Genomic DNA, 14,352 nt, shown 5'->3' on the forward strand with positions numbered 1-14,352 from the left:
TACGGTTGGGTGATTCCTCCTCTTGTGACTCGATAGTGGTCTAGCACGGACTGAGCTCCCACGTACCGTCGCGTATAAAAGGGAGACCCCACTAGGTTATCATCCTTTATCCATAGGAAGCCGAGTCTGCCGCCTTACAAGCCGTAATGCACTGAACACAGCATTCGGGAAGATTGACTGCAGTACGGGAAGTCCTTGGTTTTCATCTGATTGCCAAGGTGTATAAGCAGTTTTACGGATTGTTTGGTAAACCTTTTGCCTAGAGTCTCCAGAGTAGTCACTTTTGATCCTTTTCGGACTCCTTAAAAGAAAAGGTGCCAGTGAGCGTCTTGTCACTTCGTGCTCATTAAACATTCGAAGGAGACTAGAGTCATCTTTTTGTCCTTTTCTCGACTCTTAAAACATGAAAAGGTCAAGTTGTGTCTTTGCGTCCTAAAATTTATTCGGCCACGATTCACATTTACCCAGTTAGATCTTGTTTGTGTTAGCTTGAGTAGGGTTCTTTCTCGTTTTCAATGGCATCCTTCCCTGAGTCTACCGGCCAAGGTGTTCCCCCGGATGGAAACCCTAGTCCATTTCCTTCTTTTGGAAATATCGGTGCTCCGTATATGGCAACTTTGTCTTTGCCTGGGTTAACCATCGGTTTGCCCGTATGGTTGTTTTCGACCTCGGTAGTCCCGAGTGTGATGACTCCTATTCCACCGTCTTCTCCACCCGAACAACATCATGCTGATTCCAAGGTGGACCTCTCCCCTTCTTCGCTTATTTCTGCATCCTCATCTTCTACTTCGCCTGGCAAAAGTCTGGATTCAAGTAACCAGGTGGCTAAGAAGAAGAAGAAGAAGACAAAGAAGAAGAAGACTCCTAAGCGAGAGGTTAAAAGTACAACTCAAGTCGAGCCACCTTCTGCTCCTCCGCGGAAGGTCAAATTTCCTTGTAAGTTGTGCAAGGAGGACCATCTTCTTCACGATTGTCCTGGCATTCCCAAGGTCTTAGAAGTATGGTCTCGCGATATGGCCCACCCCTCATCGTCCTCTGGAGCTCACGACGATGCTACCCTATCAGTCGGAAATGTTAAGGGAAAAGGGAAGATTCGAATCCCCTGTAGACTTTGTGAAGGCAATCATCCCCTTCACCTTTGTCCGCTCATGGATAAAGCCTCTGTTGTCTTGGAAAGTCTTACAGCTCCCTCACCCCAACTTCCCGTTGGTTATCAACGTCTCTCTGCAGCCGCAGATCGTTGCCCTGCTGACAAAGAGATCGACCAAGATTCCTCTCTTGTCCAGCCTCCTCTTCCTGAACCTGGCTCTGCCAAGCCTGTTCCAGACCAACCATTGGTCGGAAAGAGTGTCGACTTGAGTTCACCACCTGTCGACCACTCTGTTTCGGAAGAGCATAATTCCCATGTTCTTCTCGTCTCCTCAGATTCTCCTGAATCCGGAAATGACTCTCCTATCCCAGCTGTTCCCGAGAGTCCTGCTTCGGTTCCTTTAGAGCAGGGGGGCAATCATACGATTCCCCCACCAAGTAGTTCAGTCGTTTCCTTCGACTGGAGTCGTTTGACTACCTCCCGCCTCCCATCCCATGTGCCTTTCTGGGTCACGGTACACGCCTATAATAAAGCGATACCTGGCACTGTTTTGGATGAGGGTGCATCTGTCAGTCTTATGCCTGCTACTACTTGGCAAGCTTTGGGTTCCCCACAGCTTGTGCCAGTCGCACCGAATCTGACGGCTTTTGATGGAGGAATTAGTCAACCATTAGGGATCCTTCCAAAGTTCCCTATTACTTTGGGAGGCAAAACCGTCTATATAGACGTATCGGTTACCCAAGGTGCTTTAGATTTCAATCTTCTCCTTGGTCGTGACTATGTATATGCCATGGGGGCCCTTGTCTCTTCACTTTTCCGTGTGGTTTGCTTTCCACACGATGGAATAATTGTGACTATCGATCAATTATCGTTCGTTCGTCCACGAGTCCCTCCTGCGCAGTCATCATCCCCTCCTGGTTTTCATCCACCAGTTGCATCTGCCCCAACACAGATCAACTACGTGGCCACCTATCCCGTGCCTGTATCCAGTGATGCCGCCGTTGTGCATAGTGTCCTGGGGGCATTGGGTCCTGACTTCCGAGATGTTATCCTTCCACCGGGAGTGGCACTCTTGGAAGACCCGACTTCCTGTTCATTATGATGAAGTTTGGGCCGAGCATAGTTCCTTGTCTTGTGTCAAGCTCGTTAAAAAATGAAACAAGGGTTATGAGGATAGTTCTTTTACTGTGTCAACCTCATTAAAAAATGAAACAACTCCCTTTCCAAATCGAGTCTTTTGATTAAGATCTCGTAAAATACAAGTCAAGTCTTTCACAGACCTCGAGAGTGAACCTTCATTCCATCCACCTCGTTGAATGCAATGAAGCTTGGGGGGCATGTACTTTGATTTGCGTCTATTTGCGTCATTATGTTGGGGGCATGCAAACTTATAACAAGCATTTCAATTTGCGTCGATTTGCGTCATTATGTTGGGGGCATGCGAACTTATAACAAGCATAGTTTTCGTTTCAAGCTTGTGTAAAAATGAAACCGAATCCAAGCAGAGTTCTCCATGGTTCAAGCTTGTGTAAAAATGAACCCATACCCATTGCCGTTTATCCGCTAAGTTCTGCTAGATGAGCCTTGGTTGTTTCATTCCATCGCCACCATCTCTTTGGCCGATCATATGTTCTCACTTGGTTGTTTATCCTTTCCTGAGGAACCGCAGCGATGAGTGGTTTTGTTAGCCAACCTCTTGACCATTACATGTTTTGAGTAGTTCCACCATTACCGGAACCAGTTGCTACCCGTTATACCACTCGTTCCTCTAGGACGAGTCTCCTTTAAGCTCTTTTCTGACTCGTAAAATATGAAAAAATTGCCGAGTATTTTTTCCCTTTTGACTCGTTAAAAAGAATAAAATGGAGGTCTACTTTCAGCTCTTTTCCGACCGTTTAAAGACGAAAAGATTGCCGAGTTATCCCTCTTGACTCGTTAAACGTAAATAAGAGGCGGTCATCTTTAAACTCTTTTCCGATTGTGTAAAAACAAAAAGATCGTCGGACCCTTGTCATTTCAGGTTCGTTAACGGTTTCGAAACGACGTGGTTTTGATCGCTTTTTTACTTTTTCAGGTCGAAATCACTATTTATGAAAAGTACTCCTCGATCGTAATGGTCGGGCGGTTCTTTCGAGCATTGTTTTATACTTTTTCGGGCTCGAGAGACACAACTTTATGAAAAAGGACACCCCTAGAGTTTCCTTTTCTGCTGTCTTTACAAACTCTCTAAACATGAAAAGACGCCGAGTTCTTCCTTTGTCAGACTCGTTAAAACCTGATGACATCGGATTTTTTCGAAATGACACACCACAAGCATATGTTATCCCCATCAAGCTTGTTAAAAATAATTGGGGTACTCGCCAGAAATGGCGGGGGAAAAAAAAGGGAACCATAATTATTGTCGTGTCAGCAGTATGTCGCTCTTGAACATGGCACTTGTCTGCTTTCGTGTCTGGGTGGGGATATCTCATCTCATTTTTCACTTGCCTCCGTGGATTTGGGTAATCCTGTTTGACCTCTCATCTGCTCATTGCCTCGTCACCATGACCTCTGATCCATTGATGTCAAATACTGCCAATTCCACTGTCGTGCCGCCGATATGTTCAAGAGAAGTTGACCTCTGCAAAGAAACAACCTCCCTCTGATAGTTCACATAATCCTGATTCACAACATTATCTCTCTGTCTCGTGTCGATGATGTGGGAAACATTATGGCCCACCTTCGATCAAGGTCACTTCCTGTCGACTTCAGCTCATTATCCAGGAAGCTAATCTAGAGACTCCCTTCCGGTGCCTTGGAGCCTGCATGCCTCAATGGCAGGTTCTTCGTGTTCGACGTGAGGCTTTCATCATTGGCCTCCGATCGAATGATTCTACGGGTGTTCGACGCCAGATCACTAATTCGCACGCCGTAGATTGTACCTATAGTACCTTGAGGGCCATTGTCATTATTGGTGGTACCTCTCACGTCTGTTAACAATTTTCATTATTGACTGGTAATCAGACGATGTTCATGCATGTTCGACTTCAGCTCATATATTCGCATGCTTGAACTTGTACTTTTGTTCGGGTCGAGATGGAGCGCAAGACCCTGGATTTTGTCTGTTGTAATCCAGGCGTGATTCTTGTTATATGACTCATTCACTGGATGGTTGCGACCATACCTGAGTCTATTCATTGATCCTAACCAGATGGCTGCGCCCATACTATGGATCTAGATTATTATGTACTCTCTTATGGATGGCTGCGACCATACCACATATATCATGTACTTGAGCTATCAGTTGTATCTCTCGATGCAGATTCTCGGCGGAAGCTACATGTGTTCTTGTAAAGCATTTCACCCCTCTCTCTCTCGGGCCTCATGCTTTAGGGGGCATCTGTTACACAGTAATTTGTCACCATTGGTCACCGTCCCTGTTACCCCTTTCCCGTACTTTGGAGGACTCATTCTGGGACCTGTGAGCAGTGACATAACTTAAAAACACTTGCATTATGTTCCCCTAAGTATGGACTTCATGTGCCCTGAAGACACCTCCTCCAAAATATCCCTGAAAAGTGCCCTTTTTCCATTAGCGCGGGTCCACAATGTACTACCCGCGCCGATGAATGAGATCCTCAAAAGAAGGTGCGACCATTGGCGCTCTGTCTTAGAGTAACACCCACGCCAACCAAGTTTGGAAAAGATTTTTAACAAACGCACGCCCAGATGTTTTTTCCCTTCAAGTCATGAAGTCTTTTGAGGATAAAGCTAATCTTCTAGATGTCGAGATTCATCATCTATCCCTTACATCTATCCACAGCGGCTTTTTGGAGATAATGCCAATCCATAATGGGTGTCTTGATGCATTGTATCTTCCTCCCCTTCTCCATCTATAAAAGTCTGTCCTCATGCATTTGACAAGCTAGTTTTGGAGTAATGCTAATTGTGATTATGCTTGTCTTGAGTGATAGTAAGAGTCTTGAAGCATAGGGAGGTTATGCTGCCGGAAGTCTGAGAGAGAGAAGGTCTATTGCAAGACATACATAGCTGCTCGCCCAGCCAGAGGATAGGTTCAACGTCAGAACCTTGGTTGTATCTTTCTCTGTTGATTATTCATTAATAAACGACTACTGTTATGGTTCCAATCTCATCGTTCATCATGATAATGTTTGATTTATTTCCTTTCTGACTGAAATATAGTTGTATTTTAGTGGATTTTATGCTTGTATTCGCTTCGTTCTTTGCATGTGCAGGTATCCATACGCGGGGATCGCAAGGATTGTGACCTGTCGGAGCAAGGGAACGGGAGTATCAACTCTTCTTCGACATTAGCATTGGACTCCAGGTTGGTTCTCGTAATCCACTTTCAGTATGCAACTAGGAACTTGCATGGTAGCGTGAATTGATTGTTGCTAGACCCATTTTGGGCTAGTGGGATCGCCTCTGTCCGCAGAGGAGATTTACCTCTCCAACACATTTTCTGGCTGGTAACCTTGGTAAAGCCTTCTGGATCAGGCTTGTGTCTAGTTTTGGTGGTTTTGGCTGTCATGTTTAAGGGACAGTCACGAAAGAGGTGACCATGGGCATGGCATCTCCTGCAATGGAAGGGTACATGTTCATAGTCAAGGGGTTGAATCCATTCAAAGTCATCGTGAAGAAGACTTACCGTGTCTGGTAGTGCGTGGCCCAACTTCATGTAAACGCAGATCCGTGCATAGGATGTGTATCTTCGAAGCTTAGTTTCCTCTGCTGCCTTTATGAACTCACCTAGTCCATTGCCAATGGCTGTTAGTGAATCCTCGTCCCAGTATTCCAGTGGAAGCGAGTACAAGCGGATCCATACTGGCGCCCAGCTGAAATCTTCCTTATCGGGGTTGAATCTTTCGACCCAGTCTCGTAGATAAAGACCTGCTGCGTTGAAGAAGTAAGGTCCTCCATCCAGGACCCGGTTCCGGTCTTCAAGGCAGTTGAAAGTGGCTGTGAAGAAGCCCTTAGGGCCCAGCTGTAGAGTTACATGACCTTTGGGCTTCCATTTCGAGGTGATCCAGCCTTGCAGGGCTTTTTCAGTTGGCCAGAAACCTATGAATTTGCCAATCAGGGCATGGTCTTTCATATATTGTATTTGCGCATTGATCCTATGGCTAGGCAACTCGATCTTGGGCCTTTCCGTGGCGATGAGCTTGCATGTGGGTGATGAAGCTTTCTTTGGTGTGCCTGATGTTGCTGGTTTGTCCAGCTTCTCGTATTCTAGATCTTCTTGTTCATTCTTCTCCGACTGCTGCACAGGCTGTGCCTCAGCCTTCTCTGCAGTCTTAGTTCTGCTCTCAGTTGGGTTTTCGTTGTTGTAATTTTTGGGGGGAGGCGTTGATGCCTCCCCCATTGGACTGTTCATTGTCCTCTGCGTTTAGAGTCACAGATTCAGTCCTGACAAATTTTGTTTGGGCTTGTAAAGCTATGTGCTTAGACTGTGCGCTGTGGAAGGGCCTGTCAAGAACCCTATTTCCTCAGTGCGCCATCGCTCCTCCCAATAGACTGATCAACTCAATCCCTTTATGGCATCATTACCTCTCCATTATTGTTTTATATTAGATAACCTGATGATTATGTTATATGTTGTTGATGAGAATGATAGGTTAACTTGTTGTTTTTATATGCTAGTAACTTGATGATTAGGGTTATTACATTAAGATCTTGATGTTATATGTATCATGTTAAATTGGATTGGCCTATGTAGACGGTTAGGGCTACGACATTCAGGTATGAGCCGACATATTTATGACATGGTGACATACTAATCTAGATTGAATTTGCATATGTGTGAATGATAATTGTGTATGAGTTATGATATAAACATGCTAGCTAGTGACTATTTGGATATCATGATCTTATTTATGTTTGGGTTAATATATTATGAAGATATATTGTGCTAATATGGATTGATTGTGTAGAAAAGATTGCCTCCCCTGATATACATTAAGGTATGAGTTTGTTTACATCATATACTTGGTGCTTGACCATTTGATTATGTTGTCTATTGGGTGTTTGAGTGTTTAGTTTCTATTACATCATCTAGTTGATTTATTTAACATGGTATGGTTGCAAGTTGGTGGAATGTTTGATGTATGGGCATGTGTTCAAATGATTTTGTTTTAAGATGATTGTACTAACATATATGTGTTGAGACAGTTGATATGTAGTTGAATGTAGTTGACAGTTGTAGCATTAAGGTCTAATGACTATGAGTTGACTATGGGTTATTACATGATTGTTTGTAAAAGTTAATTTCAAAATTTTAGATATGATTGTTTTGATCTTTAGAACGTGATATTTCATGTGTGAACAATTGCACGAAACATGCTTGGTATTAGTGTGACAAGGTAATAAGTGATTTTTCTATATAACTAACAGTTTCGTGACGTGACAATACATAGTAAGCCTTGATTGCAGCAAGGTAAAATGGTAAAAGGAAGGAATTGGGCAAGAATTTCTTTGGCTATGTTTGGAAACCTTAATTCCAAACGAATGAGTGCTTTTCATACATGAAGTCTTCTTAACCTTGTTTTTGTTTAAAATTATGTGGACGTGTGCTAGATTAATGAACATGTACTTGACAGGTGTATTAGCTAGTCTCTAGTTATGGGTGGATTTGTCAAGGGGATTGGAGTCCCTTGAGGGTGTATATGTGCTCACTTGCAAGCAACATGCTTGGCATGCCAAGGTAATGTAACTGGTATATTTTTATGTTTAGTTATGCACTGACATTGTGTGTTGATGTTCGTATGATGCAAGGAGTTACATGGCAAGAGAGATTGCCATGAATCCTAAAGAAGGCTCAAGTTGAGATTTACTTGGGAACCATGGGGATTGAGTCATGGTTTTTGTGGTTAGTCTTGTGCTTTTGGTCTTTTGCGATTGTTGCACTTGGTTTACGATTTTGCATGTGTCTGGTGCATAGCTATGCCACTTTATTGTGGTGTCATTTTGTTGTTGGTTTTCAAGGTTTTATTCTTGTTTGTTTCTTGGATTGCCTTTTACATTTTGAGCCTTGGGAATTGGTCTGGGGAAGAGGAAGATTTGATGGAGCTCGGGGGAATTTGTGTGGTACTTGACAGGTAATGTAAGACTTGGATGAAGCTCTGTGCACGAGTAAGTGCAACGGAAGGTAAGACTATGACAACGAGTTGCACTGGTTGGGTCCATTAGTGTAAATGGACGATGGAAGCACACACATGAGAAAGGTAACCATAAAAGGTAAAGTAAATGGATTTGAGGTGTCGGATGCCTGGCTATGTTAGGAATTGTTGTTCTGAATGTCTTGCATGTTGTGCATGAATAAAGGGAGTTCTCTTAACCGTGACCTTGATATATGGTAATTATGTTTTGATCATGATTATGCTGATGTTTATACATATACATGTATGTATATCGTTGTTTGACATGATTTTTTATGCTAATGATTATGTATATGCATGTATGTATCTATCTATGTCACTATCTAACAGGGTCATCAGGAATCGTCCTTGTGGAGGAATGATTTCTTACGCAGGTGAATGGCATGAAGAGGTTCCTAAATATGAGGAATCAAGTGCGAAGAGTAGTCATGAAAAATATATGAGGTAAGTATCATGTGAATATGAATTTATATTGTATGCTTGTATTATGCCTATGATTATGTTACGGATAGGTTACACTGAGGGATACAATAATGAAATCAAAGCAATGTGGTCTGCGACATGCTAAGACAAGCATGGATAAGACACTAGAAGCAAGGTTACTAGGTAAAGACAACATGGTTTTGGATATGTGGTACTATTGTTGTGCACATGATGTTATGTGCATGTAGATGTCGAATATGAGGTGCTGTGTACAGATGATGCTATGTACATGTTGGATATGCAGTATTATGTACAGGTTGTGTTACGTGTATGGTACATGTGGCTCTATGTACATATGGTGTTGTGTGCATGGTTGTACAAGTGGTGTTGTGTGAATTTGGTGTTGTGTACATGTCGTGCATGTGGCGTTGTATACATATGGTGTCGTGTACATGTCGTGTGTGTGGTGCTGTGTACATGTAATATTTTGTACACGTTGTACAATGATGCAATGTACATGTGGCATTGTGTACACTTTGTGCAGGTGGTGCAATGTACATGTGATATTTTGCACATGTTGTGTAGGTGGTTCCAGTGTATAAGTGGTACTATGTACATGTGGTACATATGGTCCTGGTGTAGATGCATGTATTGCATGGTGTTGTATGATGTGTGTAGATGTATGTGTGTGATGCACACTATGTGTATATGCACATGGATGAGGAGAAGGCACTGGGTGTTTGTTGGGTGTGGCAACTGATCCAGAGTGCGTACAAAATAAAGACAAAGGTAGAAGCTAAGGATTGATGAAAGGATAAGTATCAACATTTTATTTACTTTTTATTATGCATATGATTTATGACTGTGGTATATGATGATGATATGTGATCTATGATTATGGTTTATGATGGTTACATATGATTTATGATGTTGATCTATGATGGTTGTGTTTTGAGCTAACTTAATGTGATATTTTTATACATGATGATTTTATCAAAGATGCTAGTTTGACTTGTTGCGACTATACATGATGATTTGATCAAAGATGCTAGTTGGGCTTGTTGTGATAGGAATTAAACAAGATTGCAAGTATACCTTATTGACGAGCTACCAATGAGGTATGATTTGAGGTTATTTCAATTTATTTGAATCTAATGGAAATTATGTGCTTGGAACAAGAATGCATGAACATGCCCGGTTGGGTGGTTGAAATGAACTGCAAGAATTAGCAACAACAAAAGGAATTGGAACAGGCAGCAATATGTTGGTAAAGAACTTTAGGAGTAGGGACATTGTGGGACACTGGTACCCAATAGTGACCGTTGATTTCGATGAGCATGCTATGATTGGTATGATGATTTTAAGGCATGGATATGCCTTGGTTTTCTAATCTTCCGATGCAAGGAATCCTTTCCAAGGGATGGACTGTCTGGGATGGGGGTGCCAATGAAACTTGGAAGGTGTGTGACTGCACGGAAGGGGTGACCAGATTTCCTGAGGGACTGTGTAGCAGAGAAGAGAAGGTCGCGAATATGTTTTTTTTGTTCATTATCATTGCCAGATGGAATCAGATGCACATTGGGAGTGCGCCCTAAAACAATGAGTCATAATTGTTCACCGAGAGGACAGGTGGCACAAGAATATAGCGTTGGACATTGGATGCAGATTAGATTTTGCAGTGGATTCTAGACTTCCTGGGAAGGACATGAATCCAGATATTACTTTGAGGGTGGAGGTGTGCGCCTCTGGATTCCGTTATTGGGGATGTAGGTATCATGTCCTTTTATTTGTTGGTTTAGCAAATGTGTATATGTGTACATGTGGTTATTATTGTAGATATTGTATTGAGCTGGTTTATAAAGCTCCACAGACAATATGGTTATTTTCTGGCTAAATCAAATGTATATGTGTGTATATGTGGTTATTATTATAAATATTGTAATGAGTTGCATTATAAAGCTCCAGTAAATGGTATGGTTGTCATGTTTTAGCATATGGTCATTGTAAATACTGCAACAAGTTGTTTCATAAAGCTCCATGGGAAGAATGTTTTGTTTTCAGTGGTCTTGTTGGTTATAGGTGTCATTGAACACCAATGATGGTGTTCCCCCAACGGGGAGGGTTATGTAACAGCCCTGGTGAAAATTCCATGTAAATATATATATATAAGACCATGGATGATGGGACATGTATTCCAAGTTGAATGTTGGGAAAGACATCCTAGGGGGTGTTCATTTGGTTGTTTATGGCTAAGGAAATTGGCAAAGGTAGTGGAAAAGGCTTTGGAAAGACATTTTTGGCACATTTATTTATGAAAATAATGGAAATTAGGAGAAAAGGAAGGTAAAAGGTCACAGGTTGCATGTGAGGAGGAAATTGAAGGAAAATAATGGCAAATAAAGAAAACAGAGGCCTCATTCAAAAAAAGGCTTATGAGGATTAGTTGGCAGCTTCTTAGTTAGTGTTAATCTCTTAGTCAGTGGAAGCTCTTAGCTCAAGCTTTGGCTATGGTTTTGCATGGGATCAAGAAAGGAAAAGAAGGCAAGAGGATGCAAAGATCAAGCAGGGAAAGACAAGATCAAGCAACTACAACAAGATTCATTGCAGGTATCGATTTGCATCTGTATTTTCCTTGCTAAATTTGGCAGACATGGTATTGCATGTGGTTCTTTTGTTGTTGTCGCATGGGTTTTTCCTAGTGTAATAGTGTTTTCAACCTAACCTTGCCATTTTCGGATAGCCATGGTGTGTTGGGGTTCTTATGTTTTGGTTGAGCTGGATTGCCGGATAGATTCGAAACTTAGTGAGTTGGATATTCAAATGATAGAGCACATGGCCTAGTGGTCCCTGAACTAGACTACGGATCATGGTAAAACCACCGACCTAGTGAACCCTGAGCCATATTGTGGGTTGCAGTAAAGCTAGGATTGTGTTGCCTCGGTGGGCCTAGGAATCTTTGCTGGTGAATGACAGGATATACGGTAAAGCCAATAGGTGGTTTTCTCTCTGTTGGGCCCAGTAATCTTGGGTTTGGGATATGTGGTAAATCCTGGAGAGTGGGTCTCGATTTAGGGCCTAGTGATTTGGGTTTTGATAGCAGTAAAACCTGAGAGACTAGGATACAAGAAAATTACTCATGGTGTAGATGGATAAATCCAGTGACATCCATGCTTGTTTGGCCTAGTGATCGGGTGGAAATCACGATAAAGCCGGTTGTGATGTGTTCATTGTGTTGGCCTAGTGATCCGGGATGGATTATGGTAAAGCCTGGTTTCTATTGATGAGGGTGAGGTGGTTTAGCCTCAGTATGCCCTAGTTGGTTCTTTTTGTTTGGGTATCACATTCATGCTTGGAATATGGAATGGGAGTTAATCGTTGAAGATAGATTTGGCTTAGCCATTCTATGGTCAGGTGGAATGTGGAAGTCCCATCCTGACTTTGGATTTTTCATCATTAATGAAAGGTTATTTATCCTTGTATTTCTATGAGCATTTTGATGGATTATATGTGGTCTATATGGTTGTACTTTCATGAGTATTTATGTTGTTATTATGATGGTTATATGTGTGTTTTATGACAACAGTTATGTATGGCTCTCAGCATGTTTTTTCTTGTAAATGAATGGATAATATATCTATGGCCTAATAGATGGTAATGCAACAAATGGCATGAAGGAACAATGTTTCTTAGTGATTCTCAGATAAGTACAAGATCCCTATGTTTAATTCTGTTGGTTACACCTATAGATTACATGCTCACGACATGTTTGATGAAATGCGTGTTATGGCTAGTAGGGATCTGATTAAGGTCTTGTTTAACTTAATGCTTTTTGCATCATTTTTTTCGTGTTCATTTACTACTCCTAAGTTATCATTCCATTCTGGGCAGTGACCTGGGCTCTGAGCCTGAAAAAGTGGCTCAAATCCCAGGGTCACTGGCGTAACATTGGAAAATTGGGTCTCTGGACGCTGGCAGGAAAGCCTGCGAGAGAGACTTTGGGTTCCTGGACATTGTCATGCCTATAGCATGAGAACGACTAAGGATTAATATGTCCAGAACATCAGTGGGACCCAGTGACAGGATGTCTAAGTGGCTAACATGTCTCTTGAGATTTTTATTGTTGATGTGGATAGGTTGGTTGATGTGTTTTGTCGATTCCACTTCCTTAAGGTCACATAGCAGGTCGAATCCAATGATAATAGCCTCTCATCGCATGTTTACCCCAGTTGAATGGTTACTTGGGTAAATGTGTGAGGAGAGTGTTACAAGAAACAAAAATGTATCAAAAAGGATTAACTTTGGCAATGATGATTGGCCAGTTAAGCAAAGAAGAAAACCTACGACCGGAAAATTAAATATGTCTAATGAAGGATCGACCTCTGCGCCAGCCTATCCATCAGGTCGTTCCCCATCTTTAATGAACAACGAAGCTTTACCAAGCTTAAAGCTCAAGACCTCAAAGTCTGCCGCAAAAGAGAAAAGGAAGAACCTGGTTGATATGGAAATCAGAGTTGAAAAAAGAAGAGCCAACGACGACGAAGAATCTCCAAACTGCGACACAGACGCATTCAGTAAATTCAATCTTCAGAACTCCCATGTGAAAAGGAGCTTGGATTTTGGACCTGAAGCCAAGGTAATAAAAAAAATTCATTTTTGCTCTTCATTATACTGGTTTTTTTAACTTCATATTCCTCAAATCGACACTATTTGAAGGAAAATCCTATGATATTTTGTCCCATAGAGATGAAGTTTCATGAAGATTTGATATTCCTAACAGAAAACAATTTCCAATGGTATAAACGAAGTTTCCATAGCAGAGCTTAAGGCTATAGGAAAACCCCGTGAAATCAAAGCCGAAATGGTCCTCTCCGCGAAAATCCTTCAGAATGTCCCAAACAACCAAGTCCTGTGTCCGTTCTTGACAGCTCATTCTACAAAGATGATACTTCTCCCATCCCTGTCATCAAATGTGCCACTCTAAATTTCCAAGGTAAGGAAAGAGGAAAAATCCCTCTGCACCAGAAAATTTAAAACACCGTTTATCTTCAACACATCACAACTTTCTTTCTAAGTTCATTTTCCTTTTCCAAAAGAGGAAGCGAAACGGTCGGAAACTCTGCAACACAAAGATGACTGGAATTGTCGAAGCTTTATCCCACCAAAAACAAATGGAAGGATGATTACAGATATAAATGCCCTGATTCAAGTACTTATTAATTCCTCTGCCTCGCCTATCTCTATTTCCACGACTTAATATAAAATAGTCACTAGTAGGGATCCAAGGCGAGATAGTTACTATGTAAAAAGTCTTGGTTTTGCTCCCATCGTTTACCACAATAAAATGTTCGATGACTTTAGACTTTTACATACATACATATTCTTTTCCTGATTCTAAGACTAAACAACGATTTAACACCAAGTATCCACGTCATTAGCATTTATTCTATTCCATTGTAACACAATATATTCCATTCTTTATTTTATTCCCATACTAAGCACAATCGCGAGAGACAAGGTCTTACAAAGACTTAATGCTTCGCAACTTTTCTCGTTAATATAAACTTCTACATCTATTCTTTCTATTTTTACATATATATGATTTTATTCTCCATGACAACAAATACCATTCCCAATATCACAATCAAAAGGAAATCCTTAGATTCCTTGAAATAAGGAAATTGGATA

The sequence above is a fragment of the Pinus tabuliformis genome, chromosome 3_1 (genome assembly GCF_031772625.1).
Source record: "Pinus tabuliformis cultivar Carrire ecotype Pingquan chromosome 3_1, CPIR1, whole genome shotgun sequence".
NCBI classification, from domain to species: Eukaryota; Viridiplantae; Streptophyta; class Pinopsida; order Pinales; family Pinaceae; genus Pinus; species Pinus tabuliformis.